This window comes from Triticum dicoccoides, chromosome 7B (genome assembly GCF_002162155.2).
Source record: "Triticum dicoccoides isolate Atlit2015 ecotype Zavitan chromosome 7B, WEW_v2.0, whole genome shotgun sequence".
Taxonomy (NCBI): Eukaryota; Viridiplantae; Streptophyta; class Magnoliopsida; order Poales; family Poaceae; genus Triticum; species Triticum dicoccoides.
This window is the reverse complement of record NC_041393.1, coordinates 2420104-2433950: the sequence shown is the minus strand read 5'-3', so window position 1 is coordinate 2433950 and position 13847 is coordinate 2420104. Positions and strand designations below refer to the sequence as shown.

The window sequence follows — 13847 nt, the reverse complement described above, 5'->3', positions numbered from 1 at the left end:
GCGATGATTTCTTCTCTTTGATTTTTTTCTCCTCGAAAGCCAATATAAGGAGTTGGAGTTGGCGTTGGAGGGCCACCAGGGGGACCACGAGGTAGGGGGCGTGCCCAGGGGGGCGCCCCCACCCTCGTGGACAGGGTGTGGGCCCCCTGGTCTTCATCTTTTGCGAGGATTTTTTATTAATTATCCTAAGATATTCTGTGGAGTTTCAGGTCATTCTGAGAACTTTTATTTTCTGCACAAAAACAACACCATGGCAATTCTGCTGAAAACAACGTCAGTCTGGGTTAGTTCCATTCAAATCATACAAGTTATAGTCCAAAACAAGGGCAAAAGTGTTTGGAAAAGTAGATACAACGGAGACGTATCATATCACTAGTGCCTTAGTGATCATGCGGAGACCCCGCAGAGCAGGAGTAGGGGTATTATCTCCACGGAGAGCCCCCAAACTGGGTAAAGTTTGCCGGCGTACGTGTCTACACCTTATCCCGCTTCCAGGCACCGGTGACGTTCTACTCGCTCCCACCATGATAAACCATCGCTTGGCATATGTCGCATCCAACCCCCGACATTTGGCGCCCACCGTGGGGCGAGGTGCTCGTCTTCTGGAGATCTGCTCTGGATGGGAACCCTGTTCCTTCCTGGCGAGCAAAGCTAGCCTAGCACGCCTGATGGTGTCAGCCTTGACGCGCTGCACGGCGCGGAGGTCGCCTGCGCGGCGGGCTGCCTTGCCGACCTCGTCGGCGGGATCGACCTCCCCGGCGAGCCGGCCTCCGACGCGGGCACTAGCTGCCCTGTGAGCCGCCTCATCAGCCTCCTCGACCAGCTCCATGTCACCAGCGAGACTGCTATGGACCTGGAGTCTGTTGACTCCACCGATCCGATAATCGTCGACTCTGACACGGCATCGTTCGACGCGTTCCCCATCAACGTGGTGGTCTACGACGAGCCGCCTCCTCGCGAGCACAACGACGGAAGCACCGTCACAGAGGTGCTTGTCTTCAACAGCGGGGAGCACTCGGATGAGAACGCTCGAGACCCTCTCGACGCGGCTCTGCGTGACCTAACAGCGCCCATCCGAGAGGGCGCGGTTGCTGAGGCGCTAGAGGCACGCTGCCTCCAGCTTCTCGATAGCGCGGGCCGCCTGGCCAGCATGCGTCGGCTCTCAGACGCCTACCGGCACGAGATGGATCAGGCCATAGGCGGCACGCCGGCTCCTGAGGGGCCTAGCCGCCTCGGCACGGTCTTCCTCTAGGAAGGCTCTTGGCTTCACCTTGCGGTTGTAGTATCGGCGCAGACTCTGCTGGCCTTTCCTGCTCACCAATCGGCAAGACCCAGATTAATGTCCTCTTTGGAGACAAGAATCATTTCCGCCGAGAGCCAGTTTGGTTTGAGGTGGTGGACCTAGAGAGCCCTTGCCATACACTGCTTGGCCGACCTGCCTTGGCCAAGTTCATGGCGGTCCCCCACTACACCTACCTCAAGATGAAGATTCCAAGTACCAAGGGAATCTTAACTGTAGTCGGAGATTACAAGAAGTCGGCCGCTTGCGCCGCGGACAGTAGCCGGCTGGCCGAATCCCTTGTAATTGCAGCCAAGAAGCGGCTCGTAGACCGGGTGGTGGCGATGGCAGGCAAGAAGCCGGAAATGTCACCTATCCCCAAGGAGTCGGACGTAGAGGGCTCATTCAAGCCGGCAAAGGAAACCAAGAAGATACCCTTGGACCCAGAGCACCCGGAGAGGCACGCTGTCGTAGGTGCGAACCTAGACAGCAAATAGGAAAGCGAGCTCGTCGATTTCCTCCGTGAGAATCGGGACATCTTTGCATGGTCTCCCAAAGACATGCCAGGTGTTCCAACGGATTTCGCCGAGCACAAACTACATGTCCGACCTGACGTCAAGCCGGTCAGGCAGCCCTTGCGCCTCCTGTCGGAAGAGAAGAGAAGAGTTGTTGGAGAAGAGGTAGCCCGGCTTCTGGCAGCCGGATTCATCATGGAAGTATTCTTTCCAGAATGGCTTGCCAACCCAGTCCTAGTGTTGAAGAAGAGCAAGCAGTGATGCATGTGTATTGACTATACCAGCCTTAACAAGGCCTGCCCCAAAGATCCGTTTGCCCTACCAAGGATTGATCAACAGGCTACCATCAGATAAAGCTAAACCCGGCCGATGGGCTGAAGACCGCCTTCATCACGCCATTTGGAGCCTTCTGCTACCTAACCATGACGTTTGGCTTGCGAAATGCCGGTGCCACGTTTCAGCGTTGCATGCAGAAGTGCCAGCTCGGCAGAAATGCCCATGTCTATGTGGATGATGTGGTGGTGAATACGGAGAAGAGCGGCACGCTGCTAGAAGATCTCAAGGAAACCATTGAGAACTTACGCCGATTCCAGATCAAGCTCAACCCGGAGAAATGCGTCTTTGGAGTACCAGCCGACCAGCTTCTCGGCTTCCTGGTTTCAGAGCGCGGCATAGAGTGCAACCCTGTGAAGATCAAGGCAATTGAGAGGATGGAAGTGCCCACCCGACTGTTGGGCGTGCAGAAATTCACCAGCTGCCTGGCATCAGTTAGTCGTTTCATCAGCCGGCTGGGCAAGAAAGCTCTTCCCTATACCAACTCATGAAGAAGACCACTTTTTTTGATTGGAACGACAAGGCGGACGAAGCATTTCTCCAACTCAAGAAGATGTTGGCAACCCCACCTATCCTGGCGGCTCCGACTGAGAAGGAGCTCATGCTCCTCTACATCGCAGCCACCAGTTGGGTTGTCAGCATAGTCATGGTGGTAGAGCGCAAGGAGGAGACAGAGCATTGCCGGTCTAGAGGCCGGTGTATTACTTGAGCGAAGTACTGTCCGCCTCCAAGCGAAACTACCCACACTACCAGAAGATGTGTTACGGCGTGCATTTTGCCGCCAAGAAGCTGAAGCCTTACTTTCAAGAGCACCCAATAACCGTCGTCTGCACGGCTCCACTTGCTGAGATCATTGGGAGCCGAGATGCCTCTGGCCGAGTGGCCAAGTGGGCTATTGATCTGGCCCCTTACACCATCTGCTACCAGCCTCGCACCTCCATCAAGTCACAAGTGTTGGCCGACTTCCTCATCGACTGGGCCGAGACCCAGTATTTGCCGCATGCACCAGATTCCACCCATTGGCGGATGCATTTTGATGGTTCAAAAATGCGCACCGGTCTGGGAGTCGGCGTTGTCCTCACCTCTCCCGAGGGCGACAAGAACAAATATGTGATGCAAGTCCACTTCGCCGCCTCCAACAACGTAGCAGAATATGAGGCACTCATACACGGGCTCCGGCTTGCCAAGGAACTCGGCATCCGCCGGATCCTGTGTTATGGTGACTCCGACTTGGTGGTCCAGCAGTCGTCAGGCGACTGGGACGCCAAGGATGCAAACATGGCAAGCTACCGCTTACTCGTGCAGCAACTCAGTGGATACTTTGACGGGTGTGAGTTATTTCATGTGCCAAGAAACGACAACGAGCAAGCAGATGCCTTGGCACGGATTGGCTCCACCCGATAGGGCAATACCAGCCGGCGTTGCCCTACGCCGCCTTCTCATTCCGTCTGTCAAGCCGTCTCCTGATTCAGGTTCCATCTTTGTGTCGGCCCCTCCCGAAGCAGTCGGATCCGACTTGACTGTCCCAGAAGCCGGCAAGGGGATTTCGACAGGCGGCCCGGGGACTGCTGCAGCCACACCCGGCTCGGGGACTCCAGAGCCCGGCCCGGGGACTTCAGCAGTCGGCCCGGGGATATCATCGGCACAGCAGGCTGAAGCAGCTGCCAACCCGCCGCCTCTCGGCCCAACCGCCCTCATACAAGTTGCAGTGGTGGCAGTCGAAGAAATTGCAGCACCATCCTGGGCTCAGCCAATCCTCGAGTTCTTGGTGAATAAAGAGCTTCCTGCTAATGAGATCTCGGCCCGACAAGTGCAAAGACGAGCAGCAGCCTACACCATAATCAACAGAGAGCTAGTGCGACGAAGCGTCACCGGAGTTTATCAGCACTGCGTGGAGCCGGACCGAGGCCAAGCAATACTTAGAGATATCCACCAAGGCGAGTGTAGCCACCACGCGACTTCAAGATCACTTGTGGCCAAGGCTTTTCGCCATGGGTTCTTCTGGCCGACTGCTCTAGAAGAAGCCAAAGAACTAGTTCAGAAGTGTCAAGGGTGCCAGAGATTCCGCTCCAAGCCACATCTGCCGGCTTCTGCACTCAAGACCATTCCCATAGCATGGCCCTTTGCTGTCTGGGGGATGGACATGGTAGGACCATTCAAGACGGCCCGTGGTGGCATGAATCATTTGCTTGTCGCTGTGGACAAGTTCACCAAGTGGATAGAGGCAAAACCAATCAAGAAACTGAACGGGCCGACTGCCATGACCTTCATCACCGACATCACCACGCGATACGGCATACCACATAGCATCATCACCGACGACGGCACCAACTTCGCCAAGGGAGCCTTGGCTCGTTTCTACGCAACACGGGGCATCCGCCTGCACTTACCGTCTGTTGCCCACCCGTAGTCAAATGGCCAAGTCGAGCGTGCAAACGGTCTCATTCTGTCCGACCTCAAGCCCCGACTGGTCGAGCCTCTGGAGCGTTCGGCCAGCTGCTGGCTCGACGAGCTGCCGGCCGACCTCTGGAGCTTGCGCACAACTCCGAACAAGTCAACCGGCTTCACGCCCTTCTTCCTTGTTTATGGTGCCGAAGCCGTCCTCTCGACGAACATCTAGTTTGACTCCCCAAGAGTCACCATGTACACCGAGGCGGACGCCAAGGAGGCGAGAGAAGACGGCGGCGACTTGCTGGAGGAAGGCTGGCTGTTGGCACTCAGCCGGTCGGCCATCTACCAGTAGAGTCTGCGCCGATACTACAACCACAAGGTGAAGCCAAGAGCCTTCCTAGAGGGAGACCTTGTGCTCCGGCTGATCCAGCGAACAGCCGGGCAGCACAAGCTCTCGGCACCTTGGGAAGGCCCTTTCATCATCAGCAAGGTGCTGGGCAACGATTCCTACTATCTGATCGATGCCCAGAAGCCCAGAGCACGCAAGAGAGATGACTCAGGCAAAGAGACGGTGAGGCCATGGAACGCAAACCTCCTCCGAAGGTTTTACAGTTGAAAGCAGTATGTATCACGCTATCTTTTGTACTATGTATAAACACTTCGGGTCCCCCGAGAAGAGCTCGGGGACTACCCTCTTTTATCTATATGATAAGTATTGTGCCTATAAGCATGTGTAGTTTTATTTCTTCCGCCTGGCACCGGGTTCGACCAGTCGGCCCGGAGCCTCGCCGCCTTCTGCTATATGCCGCCTCCTGCAGCCGGGCAAGTAGTGTGTCGGCACCAAAAACTTCCTTTGTCAAAAGCCACATCTCGCAGAGCGACTGCATGGCGGGCAAAGGTTGCCAAACAGTGCCCCACACGGAAAAAACGACTAAGGAAAGAACGAATATAGTAGAGGCCGGCATCGCACCTAGTCGTCCGGCTGCCGAGCAGCCGGACGGCCGTCCATTGCTTTTATTACCGAACACTCCGAATGGCTAAGTACTAGCCCTCCCACAAACAGCTAAGTATTCAACCCAGCCGCAGTCCGCAGAGCGGCTGCTTGGCCGGCAAGAGGATAGCCAAGGGAGGGCGGCAAAGGAAAAAACCAAGGAGCAAAAGGGAAGAAAAAGCTAGAGGTCGGCACAGAGCAATGATGGAATATTTACAAGGATAAAGGCCTACCGGCCGGCATTCGAACAAAGTTGACATACACCCCGCGGGTGGAACTGAAATTTAACCAAGTTGTCCAAGACTATAGTAAAACAAGGAAAGAAAGAAAATCCTAAGGAGCAGCAGAAGGTTCCGGCTGGGCAGTGCCGGTTGGCGCAGCAGAAGGCTCCAGCTAAACGCTGGAGTCGGCTGTGCCACCAGACGCAGCAGGCGGCTCCGTCTGGGCAGAAGAGTCGGCGGCGGCAGTCGGGACGGCGGAGGGCTGGAGGACGGAGTCAGTGGCATCCGTCGGAGGAACGGGTAGCTGGTCGATTCCCACCTGGCCGTCTTCAGTACTAGTCGGCGCCCCGGTGCATGGCTCGTTGCTTAAGGCCCGGTCAGGCTGGGGCTGACCGTCCACCCCGACCTCCAGCATGTCGACGTCGCTCTCCTCCTCTAGCGGAAGTCCGGCTTGGAATGCGTGAGGCCGGCAAGCCTGACCAGAGGGTGGAAACCGCCTAGGCGCCGACGCGCTGAAGGCGGCGCAACATTCAATGGGTAGGACGAAGGTGGGCCTGGATACTAAGGACCTGCTCACCAAGAGTTCATGGGGCGTCAGCAGCAATTTGCACGCCCTCCTCCCTCCGCTCCTCGCGCTGGGCCTCGATCATCTGGATCACGGTGACAGAATGGCCCGGGAAGAAGTCTGCTTGGGCAGAAGAAAGAAAAAACCAAAGTATAAGCAAGGGATCGGCCTAGATGAGGGCCGACAGCCCGAAACAAGAAACCAAGAGAATGCAGCTTACCGTCGACCAAGTCTTCAATGCTGCAGAAGCAGGCCGTCATGTGGGCTTCCTTGTCGGCCCAGGAGGAACGCTCGACTTCAAACTCGGCGAGGAGGTCAGCCTCCTTCGTCTTCACCTCCAACTGGGCCGCCTTGAGGGCCTCCGCCTGTTCGGCAAGCTGAGCGACCAGGCGGTCCTGCTCTTCGGCCAGCTTGCCGCACTCCGCCTCCTTGCCCTGCAGGGCGGTGTTGACTTCAACCAGCTACTGGTGCAAGGCGGCGTTGGCCTCTGAAGAAAGAAAGAGAAGGAAGAACTTCAGCCAAATAACAAAGAAGAATGCAGATAATTGAGGAGATTCGGCCCGACTGCTCAGCAGTCGGCCCGAACCTCGGAGACTACACCCCGCGGGTGCGCTGGCGCGCCCCCGCAGAAGAAAGGAACAGAAACTTACTCCGGCTCTCAGACAGATGGCCGGTCTGCGTCTCCAGCTCCTGGACCCTAGAGTTGTAGGCGACTGCGCGGAGGTTTTGGTAGTCCTGCAGAGGGGAACATCAGACAAGATCAACATTTTAACTCTGACAAGATGAAGTTCCGGACCGCCTGCTCAGCAGCCGACACGAAACTTGGAGACTACACCCAGTGGGTGCGCTGGCGCGCCCCCACGAAAGTTGAAAGAAGATCAAAGAAATGAAGAAGCAGGATGCTTACGTGGATAGCAGCTCGCGATTCCAGGAATGTCTTGTTGCAGCGCCTGAGGGCTTCGGCTTCGGCCCGGAGCTTGGCCTGGACGTCGAGGGACGCCCGGTTCAGGATGCCCATCCCGCCTCCACGCACCCAGCCGGTCGGCGTGGCGCTGGACGCCTCGGTATCGGGGACCGACAAGCTCGCGGCTTCGGTCTCCAGCGGTCGCGGCGCCAAAGCCGCCTTCTCAAGACGACAGCGCGCGGGTGTGCGGACCTGAGGAGTTAGGTCCATCACCACCACGTTCTCAGCCGGTGGCACTGGCGGCTCGGCCGGCTGCTCGACCCGCGCTTCGCTAGTCGGTGGCGGTGGCCGCAAAAAGACGTCCGGCATGGCCAGGTCGCTGCCCTCCCTCTCCATGACCGGGTGCTCATCGCCGGTTCCCCCGGTCATCACTTCAAACTCCAGCGGAGGGGGCGCGGTGTTCAATGGCGTCATGAGCAACGGCTCCTGGCGATGCGCGGCCTCCGCGAGCCACTCCCTCTCCGCGGCTTCGGCCTTTGCCTGCGCCAGCCTCCTCGCTGCGGAGGCTGCGGCCTCGTCTGCCTCCGCCTTCGCCAGGCGGCCGGCCTCTTCGTCACGCACCTCCTGCGTGTTCCGCTCTGTCGCCTCCCGGAGGTCGGCAGCCGGATCGACAGAAGGAGTGAAGTCTAGAGAAAGACAGTTACTCTGACACCATGACAGGCACTTTCGGCTGCCTCTGATACTTGGCCGCCTTGCCTGCGGCCTCTTGCCGCCTGGTCGCTGCTGCCGGGTTCTTAGGTTTCTTCAGCGCGCTGCCAAACAGGAAAGTGCCTTGCCTCTGTTTCCGCTTGCCGCCGCAGGCGGACGGCCCGGCGGAGGGGCCGGCACCGGTGTTGGCCATGCTCCGAGTAGGGCGCGGCTCGTCCTCGTCATCGTCGTCGTCGGGCCAAGTCTCCACGCCGCCACCTTCCTCGGTGCTGCCTGCTTCGCCGCCACCGCCGCCTGTTGCGTCGTTCGCCATGGCGTTCGCCAGGGCGGCCGCCCTCAAGGAAGAAATCAAGGAACTTACGGCAGGCGGCGAATTGTGGCGGGATTACGGCCACTTCCCGTACCGCCAGTTTTCCTCCGACATCTTGAGGTCGGAGATCTCGTTCACCATCTGCGTGACCTCGGCAGGCGGCATCCCCTTTGTGCACAGCCGGCACGGGTCGCGATGACCACCCATCCGAAAGATCGGATGAGGGCGGCTCTGGAGCGGGAGGATCCGGCGCTCGACGAAGGCGACGGGGAGGTCGGAGGCCACGAAGTCCTCTGACTCTTGGAGCACCCGGAGTCGGCCGATGGCGGCAGCCGCGGGCGCCGACACCGGCTTCGGCTTGTACCCCCAGTTGGGCCGGAGCCCGGTGGGGGGGCCGGCCTCGTAAGGCGACAGGTTGAGGAAGTCGGCAGCCGGATCTACATTCTCGACGTAGAAGTAGGACTGCTGCCACATCTTCACCGACTGGGCCAGCTTGATGGTGGGGTAGGCGTTCCGTTTTGCTGGCCGGCGCACGGCGACGTAGCCCCCGCACTCGGCTGGCGTGTCCTTGGCGGAGGTACCCAGCTTCCCGTAGAAGAACACTCCCCACAGCTCGATCGTGGGGAGGATGCCGATGTAGCCCTCACACGCTGTGACCAAGGTGGAGAGCAGGGTCACGGAGTTGGGCGTAAGATGATGAGGTTGGAGGTGGTTGAAGTCGAGGAACGGGCGGAAGAAGCCGCTCGCCGGGAGGCCGAAGCCGCGGAGGAAGTGCGAGCGGAAGACGACCCGCTCGTCCCCCTGCGGCGCAGGCGAGATCTCGGTCTCCGGCGGCACCCGCGCCTTGACAAATGCCACGATGGGCATCCGACGCGTGTCGCTGAGGAAGGTAATATGGTCCTCGATGACCGTCGAGCCGTCCCAGTCGCTGCCCTTCTCACGCACCATGGCTACGGGCGGAGCTGCGGGAGGGGCGAGAGCGCAACGGCGGCGGCGGCTGCACCACAGCCGTCAAGGAGCGGCAACAGCAGCTACGATGGAAAGTACGAGAGGAGGAAGAAGAAGTGGGAGGGGGGCGCGTGCTTCACCGCACCCTTCCCTCCCCCTACTTATAGCCCCTGGGCTCTGAAGCCGAGGGGACGGGACGTGGGACGTGGGATTAACTGCGCCCACGCCCCCACGTCCCCACGATCTCCATGCAGATTTACTGTGCAGTGAATGACCGCGGGAACCACAACCGCCCACCTCGGCGCAGTGGATCCGCCCGCGGACCAAGGCCCGGTAGTGGCGGGCCCGACCCACTATCACGTCCCATCGGGAGCGTGGGATGGCAGGCTGGCCGAGCTGGCGGGCGCCGCGTGGCGTTCCCACGGCGGGCGGCAGCCTGGGAAGCTTAGCAGGCACGCCACCTATTCTCCCGCTGTGAAGTCCGAAATTGGCCGACGACCCCGCCTTGTCGAAGCCGGCCTTAGAGGCCGACGCGCCGCAAGTCGGACCAAGATGTCGGTCCGCCGCAAGGCGGATCACAACGCTCTACGGAGCTCGGTAAGGGGGGGGGAGCCGCTGAGTCTTCACGGCCCCTCGACTGTGACGCCTCGCCGGCTTCGGGGACTACTGTCGGTGTAATGGGCCATGGGTAGCCTCACCCAGGTCCCAGGACTTATCAAGACTTTGGGCAAGCTCCGCCTGGCTAGGCCCCAAGCTGAAGCTCCGCCCTCTGAGTGCCGGCTGGCTGTACGGCCGGCTACCAGAGGGCGGCCAACCCCAACCAACAGCGCTGCGAGTGGCCGGCTTCAGCCGGCCGGCCTCTAGAGAGGGCGGCATCAAGCAGGCGGCCACCTCGCGGCCTCGGTACGACCGAGCCCCCATCGAGACTACAAGTTAGAGCATGGCTACAGTGAAGCACGTCAGCCCCGACGCCCGGGGCAGGTGTGGCTACAGTGCTCCGTACAAGCGTAGATCTCAGCACAACGGGGCAATGTGCCATGTCTCCCCTGACGTCGCTCCGAGCAGGTGGAGTCCTATTCCCCACGACGGCCTGTCAGTACGACCTGACGACGGCGGGCCCTATAAGGCAGAGAGTCCGTAGAAGACGGCGGAAGCTCAATCAGTCGGACGCGGGAAGGGTCGGCCTCCAGCAGGCGGCCGTCCCTTGCCCCGAGGCAAGCATGCCATTAAGCTGATGAGACCAGGTGTGGCTATAGTGATCTCCCACCAGGCGGCGGGACTGTAGCCACGCTGAAGATGACCAAGCCCCCGTCACCAATGGCACAGCTACAGTGACTGGCCACCAACTAGTCGGCAGGCCCCACCAGGCGGTGGTCCCCAACGGTCGGCGTAGAAGCCGGAGGCTGGATACACTGACAGCTGGGCCCAGCACCCGGACGGATTACCATTGTATCTCTGGGGGGTAGGCCTATATAAACCCCCCAGGGCGCCCATGCAAAGCGTTCCAACTCTGATAGAACTAGCCAGTCACCTAGGGCAGGGAAGTGCTAGCCTTGCCTTCTCCTACCTCTAGACACAGCTCAAGGAGCACTTTGTATCACTAGTGCCTTAGTGATCATGCGGAGACCCCACAGAGCAGGAGTAGGGGTATTATCTCCACGGAGAGCCCCCAACCTGGGTAAAGTTCGCCGGCGTACGTATATACGCCTTATCCCGCTTTCAGGCACCGATAACATTCTACTCGCTCCCACCATGATAAGCCATCCTTTGGCATATGTCGCACCCAACTCCCGACAGCCGGCGACTTCTACCAGGACTCCATCGCCATCGGCTCCTTCGGGGCAGTGAAGAAGGGCATCGTCGTCTCTGCCTGGCAGGTAACTCGGGCCCTCGATAGTACACCGCGAGCAACATCACGCCATGGATACTGACCGTCGGCGCGTCCAACGTCGACCGTGAGTTCCCCGCCAACGCGGTGCTCGGCGACGACAGTGTGTACGGCGGCGTGTCACTGTACGCCCGAGAGACCTTAAACTCCACGAAGCTGCCCCTCGTGTACGCCACGGACTGTGGCTCCCGGCTTTGCCTCATCGGCGAGCTTGACAAGGACAAGGTCACCGGAAAGATCGTCCTTTGTGAGCGCGGAGTCAACGCCCGTGTCGAGAAGGGTGCGGCCGTCGGGAAGGCCGGCGGAATCGGCATGATTCTCGCCAACATGGAGGAGAGCGGGGAGGAGCTCATCGCCGACCCCCACCTCATCCCGTCGACAATGGTGGGGCAGAAGTTCGGCGACAAGATCAGGCACTACGTCAAGACAGTCCCGTCCCCGACGGCGACCATCGTGTTCCACGGCACGGTCGTCGGGAAGTCGCCGTCCGCGCCGCGTCGTTCTCGAGCCGCGGCCCCAATTCCCGCGCGGAGATCCTCAAGCCCGACCTCATGGCCCCCGACGTCAACATACTCGCGGCATGGACCGGCGAGGCTTCCCCAACGGACCTCGACATCGACCCGAGGCGGGTCCCATTCAACATCATCTCCGGGACGTCCATGTCGTGCCCGCATGTGAGCGGCCTCGCGACGCTGCTATGGTAGGAGCACCCGGAGTGGAGCCCCACGGCGGTCAAGTCGGCGCTCATGACCACGGCGTACAACCTTGACAACTCCGGCGAGATCATCAAGGACCTGGCCACGGGCGTCGAGTCGACGCCGTTCGTGCGCGACGCTGGGCACAGGGACCCCAACAGCGCGCTCACCCCCGGGCTGGTGTACAACGCGGACACCGCCGACTACTCGGTTCGGCAGCTCTTTTAATAACTGCCAGTTTTGCAAAAGAACCCCTCGTTCCCTACATATTCAAGCGGCTGAGACGACGTGGCAGTCAACGCCCACGTGGATCGACTTGACACTGCCAAATCAGCGCATACGTACACAAAACCGTATAATGGACCGTAGATGACCCCCTAGAGCAAGTTTGGTGACTGTATTTCGGGTATTTGTAACCACGGGGACTAAAGCTAACGCTAGCGCAAGTAAATGGACCTGTAGTGAATTTTTCTCTTATGGTAAATACTTCGGAACGCACTATTGTGCTTTGGTAATCACCGGTGTGCACCACAGGACTAGATGTCCTCAAATCGAAGGAAAAAAGATATGGAATAGATTTCGAGAACACATGAGAATATCAGGAAAACTAGGTTAATTAGTAGTCTTATGTTAGGTAGTAGGTACCCACTGTGGGGCATCGAATGCAAGATAGGAGGCGGAGCACGAGTTGAAATGTGTCATTATCCTTGACGGCATAGTCATCCATGGTGCGGTGATCTTGCGGTTGTTTCCCGTGATAGAGTATTCTCTGGAGTCCCACGGGAACACCCCATACATCACACATCTTGCCCTTGACACAATCGACGGTATCCAAGTTTTCAACAACAAGGACAGTGGTTTTGCCGGTAAGCATTTTGACAAAGATACGGATCTTCCTTCTCATGAGGCGCAGGTGGAGGCCAATAGTGGATTCATCCTTGATGCTGTAATCGGCCATGGTACGCTTGTCCTCCAGCTCGTCCTCACCAAAGGTAAGGCGCTGCCGATCCTGAATCTTGGTTGACAACGTTGATGGTGTCCGACGGGTCAACATTGATGCTGAGCATGGTGCCGATGAAGGTCTCAACAAAGAGCTTCATCTGTTGAATGAAAGCACCGAAAGTTACAGTAGTTTGGAGGGACGTACAGTAGAACTATTCATGGGGAGAAATCTGAAAAAGTATGACGACCTTTGTTCAGATTAGTACGGCTACTAGCTAGCTAGTGCAATAGTCGATTCCGAGACACTAAACCGAGGTGGACGAATTACACGAGCGAACAAACTGAATACGCGCATGCAGACCGGCTGGAAAGAAATCTCGTCTTCTAAGATGAACAATCTCCCCAAATTAACCAAGCGATGGATAGTCATTGGGTTTAATTAAGCAATATATATAAAGGAGTAGTATGTACTCCCTCCGTTCCTAAATATATGTCTTATTAGAGATTCAAATGGACTATCACATACGGATATATATAGACATATTTTGGAGTTTAGATTCACTCATTTTGCTCCGTATGTAGTCACTTGTTGAAACATCTAAAAAGACAAATATTTAGGAACGGAGAGAATAAGTTGTAGAGATTGAGATCAACGGCAGCTTTAGGTACGTACACATATGTTTTACCGTGATGGATGTCGATGACGATTGATGACTGAGAAGCGCAAGCGACTGATCGATGATAAGGTTTGTCTGATCGATATAGATCGAGAGGTGAGCCTGGGGAACGATGTGTTTATATATCGTTACGCCCCACGGGTAGTGTTTCTGGGAACTAATCTGGTTCCTTCCAAGGCAAGGCGCGCGACGGAGCAGGGCGATTTTGCCTCCGGAATCGGCGCTTTCATTATTTTTCCAGAATAACTATCATTCTCTACTCTTGGACTGGACCCGCGAGAACCTCAGGGATCGGACGTAGGGGGAAGCAGAGTTGGCATCCAACATAAATACCGTCCGCACGAGCATGCACCGGTGGGACCCACTGTCTCTTTTCCTTTTTGTTGGGAAACCGGGGCTATCCAGGGGTGGCGGCCGGACGAGACTTGTCTGCTTCCCGCGTGTGTGTCATCCGTACTTCCGCATATGTGGCATGATTTG

General features: G+C 58.0%; 1 pseudogene; it reads left to right on the top strand.

The window, feature by feature from the left end:
- LOC119336845 overlaps window positions 1-11976 on the top strand; it is a 23810-nt pseudogene extending 11834 nt beyond the window's left edge.
- Window positions 11977-13847: the final 1871 nt, after the last annotated feature.